Consider the following 10,931-nt stretch of genomic DNA (forward strand, 5'->3'; position numbering starts at 1 on the left):
TGTACAGATGCATAATTCTCCATTTTTATCTTAATCTCTTTAATATACAGTCTGTAAACTTTTGTAATCCAGCGAAGTGAACTCAGGATTTGCCATTCGGATGAAATATCACGTGATTTTTTACCTTGAATAATCTCCCGTTATTCCTTTTCATTCGAAGTGGTTTGCCGAAACCCGGATTATACTAGAGTCCTTAAACCTGCTCGGATTTAATTTTCATTATATATACGTGTGTGTGTGTGTGTGTGTGTGTGTGTGTGTGTGTGTGTGTGTGTGTGTGTGTGTGTGTGTGCGTGTGTGTGTGTGTGTGCGTGCGCGCTCTTGTGAATGTAAAGTTGCTTGAGAGCGCTGTTGGTAGCATGTAACAGTTAAACCCATTGCGTGGTCAGGTCGTTTGCGATTAAATTGATAACTCCGTTAAACTTGCTTAGCGAGGTAGATGGAGACCTGATTTGACTCATTGTGGAATGAAAAGCAAAGCTCTGACAAAGAGCAAATAACTCAGAAATTGGATGATAACATGTACATAGACACATTAGGTATATGTTTATGTGTTTAGTAGCATGATTCCATCACATTCGAATGAAGTATTCAAGAAATGAGTCATTTCATCGGCGCAACTTTGAAGTTTGCGCTATCAGGCCAGTCGTAGGAACTGATGCATGTGGCATCATAACATAATGCTGGGCTAGAAGCTATGATGCTGAGCAAGCATCTGGTATGATGTTTCAAGGCTTGGACACACACCAAGTTAAATAGTACTACGTAACCTGGAAATCCTTTCAGCTACTTTGGTAATCTCCTACATTCTCATACACGCTCAGTTGTCTTGACTCAATGTTGCGACTTAGCGTATTGTGTGAGAATGAGAAAGTAAGTCTGTTGTGTGCGTAACTATTTTTCAATTTAAAAATCCTGTCTCCACTCATCAAACATGCACTTCTGGATTCTACCTTCTTTCATTCTGGATTTACTCATTCTGGACTGTTTTCTCTTTGTTTTCTCCGTATTCTTTCTGTTGAAGAGCGTAGCTCGAAACGTTAAAGACTTTCTGTATTCCCGAGCGTCAAACTAATACATCCTTTTGTTGTTTACACCACCCGTCCTCGTCTGTTGTTTTTTTTCGTACATTCTCCCATATATATATATATATATATATATATATATATATATATATATATATATATATATATATATATATATATATATACAGAGAGAGAGAGAGAGAGAGAGAGAGAGAGAGAGAGAGAGAGAGAGGGGGGGTTATGAGAGGTAATGGTGTCAATGAGACCCAGAGGTGTCGGGTAATGCTGAGTAAGTGCTATGGACAGACCATAGTTAAGCTTCATGTTCGGTGATTATGCGAATAGGGTCCAACGTAGGTCATATATCAGCGTGTGTATATATGTATGTATGTACGTATACACGCGCGCGCGCACATACATACATACATACATACATACATACATACATACATATATATATATATATATATATATATATATATATATATATATATATATATATATATATATATGGATGGATGGATGGATGAAAGTATATTTCTTTCTGTTAAACTGAAAAGTAGAATGTATAGGAGAGTCAATATTTGAGGCGATCTTATTTAAGTACATATTCAGTGAAAAACTTTTTGTTTCTTGTTAAAAGTTACCAAAATCCAGTTATGCCTGCAGACTTCTATAATCGACACAACTAAGCCGTATGGACAAGCAACTTGAATGTATTTGGGCATCTTGTGCAACTTAGAGTCATTTGATCTCGATTAGGTTGTGTCAAACGTCATAGGTATTTGGGAAAACTCGCCCATTGCTTCTGGGGCAATCATAACGTCTCCTTTGTATTGTAACTTTTCTTCTTATCGGTAATGAGATATGGGCCTGCTATCAGAGACAAATGCACAGTACTGTTTCCTTTAGAATAACAAATTACTTATTAAATATTGGATATGACACTGTTAAAATTTAGTATTCTTTTCAGGTGTCATAAGCATTTCTGAGCTAGCCACACAACCAAGTACCAGAAATACGTTTAATTCTCGCCATGAAAACATCTGTCAGATAGAAGGCATAACCTCCATTTGTTTCGAGAAACTTGAAGAGCAACATCATATAGTACAACATAAACGTCATTCTCCAGGAGACTGCGATATTCTTAGAGATTCGCTGAAGGTCAACACATTTCTAGAAACCAGCTAAGTGAACTGCATTACATGTGCAATGGAATAGAGTTGATATTGAAATATATCTTAGCCTTGAGTTGATATTGAGATATATCTTAATCAGAGTTGATATTGAGATATATTGAGATATATCCTAACCTTAGTCATTTGTGTGTTGATAAAATAAATTCGGATGGATATAATGGTTTGTCCGTCCAAATGGTTTGTTCCGTCTATGCCGTACAGAAGGCAGTAGATTACATAATGGGCAAAATATCTCGGAAAATGCCTTCTACCAACAAGTAATATCCAAATCATCTTCTGAATTCAAACTTCACCAAGATCAATGATGCCTTGCATCGATTTAATCAATCATCTCTATTGCACAAAATATGGAATATTGTGTATATGTCACAAATTTCGATTTATATTAAGTATTTTATAAGAAACGAGAGGCGTGAATATTGTTGCAATTAATTGAGAGTGGTAGGCATAATAGGTGGATCACTAGAAGGCTTATCTTGAGGATTTTACAACAAAAACATTCCATTTATAAACTGCTTTAACGCGTCATAAGTTGCTGGTAAATTAACCATGAAGGTGAACTGTAATGCTAAACATGATGGTGAGACCGTACATTTAATCAAGATGATCAGACCGTACTGATAACCGAGGTGGTCAGACCGCACCATTTGTTTTGGTTGTGATTGCACTGCTAACCCTGTTAACGAAACTATACGGGTGAAATCGTCCTGGTTGCTGTAACGATGTAACTGTACTGTTAACCATGTTAATCATACTGTAGTGGCATATATAGTAGTGAAATAACAATAGTAACTCGGGTGATGAGACTGTACTTGTTACCGTGTTGATTAAACTGTATTGGTAACCGTAGTAGTGAGAGTGTACTAGTAACCATGGTGGTCAGAAACTATGTTGGTTACCACCTTGGTGACACCATGCTGATAACTATAGTAGTAAGAGCATAGTGACTGTCTTGCAGGAGGAGCATTCTGGTAACAGTAGTAGTAAGACCGGACTAATAACTGCAGTGATGAGTATATGCTGGTTATTCCTGGTAAACGTGGTTGTACGTGTAGCTAACTAACTATGTGGTAGTAGTAGTAGTAGTAGTAGTAGTAGTAGCAGCAGCAGCAGCGGCAGCAGTAGTAGTAGTAGTAGTAGTAGTAGTAGTAGTAGTAGTAGCAGCAGCAGCAGCAGCAGCAGCAGCAGCAGCAGCAGTAGTAGTAGTAGTAGTAGTAGTAGTAGTAGTAGTAGTAGTAGTAGTCTGTAGCACAAAGAGGAAGTAGTGGGAGTAAAGCTATGTGTGTGTACTCGAAACAGGCAGATAACCTGATTATCACTTGAACTGTCTCTTCAGACACGGCTGGTTATTGGCGTGTCTACGACTTCTTCCGTTCTTCTAACCTCGCACACGTGCTTTTTTTTTTTATTGTAAAGTGAGTAGAGGTCTTATTCTTCTATCATTTGGCCACGAAACTGGTTGTTCTGGGTTACATCATAACAGCAGCAATAAGAACCTATCCTGACCTGAACTACTAATATTGGTTACTGGTTTGAAACTTTTATTTCAGACTTTGTTAATCTATATAGTTATCATTAAAAAAATTTCTTTGAAATTTTATTGTTAATCCGACCGCGTTCATTGAAAAAATATTAAAATAGGGAAATTAAAAACCTTTGAATGGTTAGATAATGCATTTAAAACACATGAGGTAGCAGATGTGTGATAAAAGTCAATAGTGTTTGTTTCTGTTTTCGAAAGTGGTTCATATACGTCAAAACATTATTGATTTGTTATTGTTTAAATCTAAAATACAATGAAACGCTATTTAAACTTACGGATAATAAACATTATAAAACAACTAATTAAAAAACGGCCTTCTGTTACAATATTGTTTAAACTACTTTCCTCATTTTTTTTCTTTTTTAATCACTCTCCCTCACCGCTTGTTCTTTTTATATCTGTCTCCCATATATGCACTTTCATAACCTACACTCTCTATCTAACATACACGCTTTCTCTTTCTCTCTTTCTCTCTGTGTCAAGCACACACTCACACACACACACGCACACACACACATTACATACATACATACATACATACATATATATATATATATATATATATATATATATATATATATATATATATATATATGTATATATATATAACAAATTAAAAGGGTAAAGGATTATCAATTTATTAATTAATAAATCAATTAATAATTAATAATTTTTACCAAGCCCATCGGTATGTAAGCACCATTATTGATGGAGAACTTATTTAAAATCTCATATATATTTATAAACATAATTAAGGGATCAGCAAATATTTGCTTCACCATATACTGAAGTTCAGAAATAGCAGCTAAAAATAGCAGCAGCTTTTTTAGCTGCTATTTCTGAACTTCGGTATATGGTGAAGCAAATATTTGCTGATCCCTTAATTATGTTTATGTATATATATATATATATATATATATATATATATATATATATATATATATATGTATGTATGTATGTATGTATATGTATATATACCAATCAATAACATGCTGGAATAAAATCATATTTTTATTTTAGATGACATCTTAAAAACCCAACAACTGTTTCAATCACCTTAACATGTACATACATACATATATATATCGAAGATAAATATTTACTGAAACCGACACAAAACTCGGTACCTGTAGTTTAACGACGGTCCTGCATTATATCCGTTGAAAAAGAAAGTAAATAGTATATATACAACGCACATTAATGTGAGTGAACCAAAGCGAACAACCATCTTCGAAGGAACCACGCACGTGGTGAGAGATTGTAAAGATAGAAATCTGAGCTAAGTTTTATTCTTTATTTCTAAGTTTTATTCAATATTCTATATTCTTTCTAAAAATTTACGACAAAATAATTTATTTCACTTGTTTGTTAACATACTGTAATTTCTCTCACAGAATAGTTTTGTTTTTGTTTATTTACGATAAAATTTACTTACGATAAAATTGTTCTTCTTAGTTTATTTACATACTAAGTTTTATTCTATATTTCTTTCTAAAAAATTACGACAAAATAATCTATTTCACACTTGTTTGTTAACATACTGTAATTTCTCTCACAGAATAGTTTTTGTTTATTTACGATAAAATTTATTTACGATAAAATCGTTCTTCTTAGTTTATTTAAAGTATTAAAAGTTTTCACTCAATTTCCCTTATAGTCACCTCGTTTTAACACTCTTAATCAAAAACTCTATTCTATTCTTATCCCATCTTCTCTCCCTCACTTTTTCTCTCTTAGTTTCTCTATTTCTCACCCTCTCTCTGTGTTTTCCGTGATATATATAATTCTCGTTTTTCATTTTTCGTTTTTCTACTCATTTTCATTTTGTCTTGTTTGTTTCTCTCTCTTGAGTTATCTTCTCTCCCTCATATATACATACATACATATATATATATATATATATATACGTATATATATATATATATATATATATATATATATATATATATATATATATATATATATATATATATATATATATATATATATATATATATATATATATATATGTGTGTGTATATTTTCATTATTCTTTTCATTTTCATTTTGTCTTGCCTCGTTTTGTTTGTTTCTCTCTTGAGTTATCTTCTCTCTCTCTCTCTCATACATCTCTATTCCTATCACATCCTCTCTCTCTCACTCTCTCTCTCTCTATCTATCTATCTATCTATCTCGTACTCTGTACGCACTCTCTACTCGCTCTACTTCGTATTCTCCCTTCTCCCTCCCCTCTTTATACTCTTCTTTCTTTCTAGTGCTATTTCTATATACTTTAAGATAACCTCTCTCTCTCAAATATCGTGCACCATGGATACCAGAGGACGAGACTTTGTACAGCGCCAAGTTGAGGCCAACAGGAAGATGAAGATGCGCCGAAACTGGCAGCTGGAGGAAGTTCGCCTTCTTGTACACGCATGGAACCTGGCCAAAGGATCACCAGCAAATGATCTAATAGCCGAAAGCCTGGATAGGTACAATTTCCACAGGTCAATGGCTCAAATTGATCGAAAGAAACTGGAGCTCATTCGCTCCTACGAGCTCGTGAAACCGCATCTTGACCTCCTAGAAGGCATTATGAGAGACACGGACACAAAAATGGACAGTGAAGACCCTGCACACTGTGCTCAGGCTCAGGAGGACCAAACGGATCACCAAGACAAGGCAGATGCCACCAGTGCTGTAGCCACTGATGAGGGATGCAATGACCATGGTGAATACAGCCAACGCTGCACCATAAACGACAAAGACAGGAGAACAGACAAGAAGACGGTAAACACAAACAGGCTTCAAGCCCAAACACGTCACACAGAGAAAAAGAAAAAGAAACAGATCTGTCAATTCTACCTAAATGGTACCTGCTGGCACGGGGAAAAGGGACGAAACTACAAATTTGCCCATCCTAAACACCACCAGCTAAACAAAGTAGATAACCACTTACAACAAAATAAGCAGAAGCGCAGAAAAGGGAGACCAGAAAGCTTAAATCTACGTACACATAATCCACCGAATACCAACAGGACTCACAAAGAGAGAAGTCCGTATATTCCTTCTGCTCCCAAAAAAAGGCTGTATGCAGAGGCTGTACGAACTGCAGTAGCTGAGCAGCAAGCTTTTTAAGCGTGGCCCAGAAAATGGTACAACAGTTAACGTGGATGCAGAGGGTACAGAGTCAACGCCACACGAACCATTGTCCAAGACCACCACAGATGATGGATCAAGGATGGCCACCGCTAACACCAGGAACCCCTGCACAGATATCACACCCATATTCCTACTGAATATCCGGGGCCTATTACGAACAGGCGGCAAAGACAAGTTCCTATACTTGAAAGACCTAGTAACATGCAATCAAGCAATATGCATGGTGCTTACCGAAACGCATCTAACACCTAATATAGCAGATGCGGAGATAAATATACCAGAGTATGCCGTACTCCGAACAGACAGAAGGGATAGAAGTCATGGGGGAGTTGCAATGTACATCCGAGAAAATGTCACACTCCTACAACTACTATTACACTCAAACTCTGTATGTGATACTTTAATAGTACACATAAAACAAATTGATGTAGTTGTATGCTCAACATACCGTCCACCAAATACCGCAAAGCAGGAAGGTAAATTTGAGGACCGCCTCAGACGCATAGAAGAGGTCCTGACAAATCTGGACCAACACATCAATATACTTTTCCTAGGCGACTTTAACTTCCCAAATGTTAAATGGTCTGAAGATCACATCCTCTCTGGGATGTCACTGCATGAACAAAGCCAGGCAAAATCATTGCTAGAACTATCCAACATGCTGTTCATGGAACAAGTGATACTCCAACCAACCAGGGGAAGCAATATTTTAGATCTCTGCTTCACAAACAATGTGAGTCTAATCCATAATGTGAAAATAACGCCCACATCTCTCTCAGATCATAACATTATAGAATTAACTATGTATGGTCCTAGACAACCCACTGACACCCACCCCACCAGGAGAACTCAAGCAATAGCCAACCTGAATTTCCACAGGGCGGACTGGAAGTCAATTCGCAGAGAGATTCGAAATCAAAATTGGCATGACAGCCTTTCTATACAAGACAATGACCTCAAACTAAGTCATTTTATGTCAACGATACAAGACATATGCACCAAATACGTGCCATATAGAAAGACCAGCAAACATGCCAATAGAATTCCTAGAGACAGGAAAATCCTTATGAGACACAGAACAAAGGTCTCAAACCAGTTAAATAGAGAACTGGAGGATAGGAAAAGGGCTAAATTAAAACTAACACTATTAGAAATAGAAAACAAAATTAAACTCTCCCATGAAAAGGAGAGAGCAGAGAAGGAGAAGAGAGCAGTAGAAAGCATTAAAACAAACCCCAAGGATTTCTATAGATTTGCAAAGGAGACTGCTACGGTACAGTATAAGATATGACCCCTATTCCTGCCTAATGGCTCACTGACTGCAGATCCCACATGGATAAGATAAGTGCTCAGTACACAATTCAAGAGTGTCTTCACTTCTCCTCTGAGTCACATGCAGATAAAGAACCCAGCTGATTTCTTTGACAATAGCACTCAGCAGAAAAAGACTGCATTCATTACCTACATCGACATTGAAGAGGAAGATGTGATAGCTGCCATAAATGAAATGAGCTCAAATTCGGCAACTGGCCCCGATGGTTTCCCGGCTGTCCTCTTAAAGTCGTGTAAACAAGAACTAGCAGGACCACTCCGGATACTCTTCCAGAGTTTCCTTGCAAATGGTAAACTTCCCAAAAAGCTGAAGGAAGGCACCATATGTCCTATCCATAAAGGTGGAAGCAGAGCAGAGGCTGGGAACTACAGGCCCATCTCTCTGACTTCACATATTAGCAAAGTCATGGAACGAATTGTCAGAAGGAGATTGATTGCGTTCCTAGAAGAAAATGACTTGCTGAATGATACCCAGCATGGTTTCCGTCCAGGTAGAAGCTGCCTCACGCAGCTCTTGCAGCATTATGACTGGGTCCTGAAGCAGCTACTTGACCATTCAAATGTTGATGTGATATATCTTGACTTTGCAAAAGCCTTTGACAAAGTTGATCATGGCTTGATATGTCACAAGCTGCGAAACCTTGGCATAGCTGGTAAATTAGGAGAGTGGCTGCATGACTTCCTGAATGGTAGAAGTCAGACAGTTGCAGCCAATGGAGAACTATCTAGGGAAACACAAATATTGAGCGGTGTTCCACAAGGAACTGTTCTGGGGCCACTACTGTTCATAGTGGCCCTTCTGGACATGCCCACGGTCACTCGGAGAGCCACTGTCACTAGCTATGCTGATGACACAAATATATCTTAGACAATAAAGAATCCTGATGATATTGTAAGCCTGCAGAATGATCTAAATGCAATATATGAGTGGGCAGAGCAAAATAATATGCAGTTCAATGCAAAAAAATTTCAAGTACTGCGCTACAAGACCACAAGCACCTCCCAACTGGCATAGACAGGGCCTGGAGGTACTGCAATCCCAGAACCACAAACAGTAAGAGATCTGGGCATCAACATGTGTAGTGATGCATCATTTCACATGCAGATTGTCAAGTTGACAGCAAAGTGCAGACAACTGGCAGGGTGGATACTGAGGACATTCCGTACAAGGGATCAAAAAGTCATGTTGACTCTGTGGAAGACATTTGTTCTGAGCCGCCTAGACTATTGCTCTCAGTTGTGGTCACCACACAGTGTTAAGCGGACAGCAGAACTCGAGGCAATTCAGCGGCACTATACAAAAAAGATCTCCACAGTCCAACAGATGAACTACAGGGAGCGACTGAAGGCACTAGGTCTCTACTCCCTGGAGCGCAGGCGGGAGAGATATGTAATAATATACATATGGAAAATACTGGAAGGACTGGTGCCAAACTTTGGCATCAAGTACTACAGGAATGCCCGCACGGGTCGCCACTGCATGGTGCCAAAGGTACCGTCCACTGCATCTCACATAAGAACGAGATACTGCAGCAGCCTCGGTTTCAGAGGACCTCGGCTCTTCAATGCCCTGCCAAAACATTTGAGAGACATGCAAGACATGGATGCGGAGGTCTTCAAGACAAAACTTGACACTTTCCTCTCCACGATACCAGACGAACCAATGGCTCGTAATGAGACGCAGTTTAGGGCAGCTATGTCAAATTCTCTTATACATCAGATGTGCCATCAAAACTCTTGATTGGACCATGTCAGGTGGGGGAGAAGAGCCATGCAAGGAACGTGAAAATCACGGTGGTGCACCAGCATGACCGCAGCCACTTGGCTGAAACACATAAATAAATAAATAAATAAATAAATAAATATACATACATATATACATACATATATATATATGTATATATATATATATATATATATATATATATATATATATATATATATATATATATATATAGCCCAATTTCCCAAACCAACGCCGGCAAAAACTTAACCTCCTTGGCGGGGTTTAAAAAAATAACACAGCCATATCATTTTAAAAAAGAAACCCTTTAAAAACAGGAATCATCTGAAGTAGTTATGATACATCAATGACAACAGCAAGCTAGTTTCACCATACAACTAAAAAGAAACAACAATTACCTAAAACTTGAGTGATACACACACAACGCGAGTAAAATTACTAATAGAGAAACGAAAATAAACTTTGGAAACAGCAGCGCCACCATGGGTTTCGTTGAAACGATGAACGTGTTTTCAAGGGAGATAATCAAAGAACGTAATACTTCATGTAAAGTAAATATAGCAAATGAAAAATCCTTCAAGAATCCATAAAAATTCCCGGATCACAACCAAAATTTCATCATCTATTCTTTGTTTCATTACCATATTTTCCCGCAAGTTTCATCAAGTACCGTTCACAATTTTTAAAGTTATTTTGCACACAGGCGGACAGACGAACAAACCAACGCCGATTAAAACATAACCTCCTTCCTTGTCAACATAAAATTATCAAGGTAATCCATATTGGTGAAATTTTAACTGAACATCTGAAAACATTTTACCTGTTAAAAATGCAAACAGAAAGAAATGCCAAACCAAATTTAACTTTAGACGTTCATTCATTCAGACAAGAGAGACATCATAAGTAAATGAGTGGAAATTGAACCAGTGAGTGTGTTAAATAATAAG

This window comes from Octopus bimaculoides, chromosome 1 (genome assembly GCF_046866305.1).
Source record: "Octopus bimaculoides isolate indiv1 chromosome 1, ASM4686630v1, whole genome shotgun sequence".
NCBI lineage: Eukaryota > Metazoa > Mollusca > Cephalopoda > Octopoda > Octopodidae > Octopus > Octopus bimaculoides.